This window comes from Manis javanica, chromosome 1 (assembly GCF_040802235.1).
Source record: "Manis javanica isolate MJ-LG chromosome 1, MJ_LKY, whole genome shotgun sequence".
Taxonomy (NCBI): Eukaryota; Metazoa; Chordata; class Mammalia; order Pholidota; family Manidae; genus Manis; species Manis javanica.
This window is the reverse complement of record NC_133156.1, coordinates 214868020-214869259: the sequence shown is the minus strand read 5'-3', so window position 1 is coordinate 214869259 and position 1240 is coordinate 214868020. Positions and strand designations below refer to the sequence as shown.

At 36.5% G+C, this 1240-nt stretch overlaps 1 non-coding gene across 1 annotated transcript; it reads left to right on the top strand.

Moving 5' to 3' along the window:
- Window positions 1-533: 533 nt before the first annotated feature.
- On the top strand, window positions 534-640 carry LOC140844610 (U6 spliceosomal RNA). The gene has a single exon (XR_012123172.1). It is a non-coding gene; the product is annotated as a U6 spliceosomal RNA (small nuclear RNA).
- The last annotated feature ends 600 nt before the right edge of the window (window positions 641-1240 follow it).

Sequence of the window (1240 nt, the reverse complement as noted above, 5' to 3'; positions counted from 1 at the left end):
ATTAGGCTATAATTAGATTTTTTTTTGACAAGATAAGTGCTCTTTGTGGGAATATTCCTCCGTAACCATCCTTCTTGAATTTATTTTGAAAAGCAAACTCTCCAACAAGGTAGTGTGTCTCAATGTTCATGAAGGTTATGGAGGGGTTAGTTCTTAGAACATAGGGAGGCAAGAGAAGGCAAATGAAGTAAACTATCTTTTTACTTGCATTTATGTGGGTATATACACACATACTGTGTGGCTATGTGTATGATGTATGTTAGTTTTTTGTATACAGAAAGAAAATCTCACTTACATTAAAATGAGGTATAGTATAAAGAACCCTATATTGGAGTCAGGAGGCTTGCCCTTAGTCATTGATCCAGTCCTAATCAATTATGATTCATCTGATAAGATTGGAATGATAATAGAGCTTGGGCTTGACCCTAGTTCTCCTGATTATAGGTTATAAAACAGATTCATACTAACTGCTCAACAATTCTATAGATTTGAAACGAGGGCTAAAAGTCAAAGGATAAACTTTGTGAGCCTCTTTGCTCGCTTCAGCAGCACATATACTAAGATTGGAACAATACAGAGAAGATTAGCATGGCCCCTGTGCAAGGATGACACATAAATTCGTGAAGTACTCCATATTGAAACAAAACAAAACAAAAAACTTTGTGGGCCTCTGGATTAGGAATAGTTCAGGTCCATAGCTACTTTTCAGTATGTATGATCTCAGATAAACCATACAGCTCCACTGAGTCTACATGCTAATCTATAAAGCGATGATGTTGAATATACCTAAAAAGACTGAGATATAGACTCAGATATACATGGCAATGTTTAGACACTGGAACACCAGTGTAAAAATACCCACAAGCATTCTGGCTTCCAACTTTTCATGGGAAGACAGGATTTTGGGTGGAATTTTTTTTTACAAGGCATCTCGCAAAATACACTAATACTACAGTGTAGAAAGCTGCTTCATCTCTTTAAGCACAAAGTTGGCCTTGTTCATTGGTGATACTGAAGTCTAACCAAACAACTTAGGTCACAACGTGCCCATTATTTCTCTGTCTATGAACCAGGAACCACTCTTAAGAGCTTTACAGGTCCTGACTAATTTTATCCTCACCAACAACCTGTAATATAGATACTATTAATATCAACCCCATTTTACAAATGAAGAAACTGCAACACAAAGAGAGATAACTTGACTCAGTTAGCAACTAGGGTAGGAATTTAACTTTAGGTA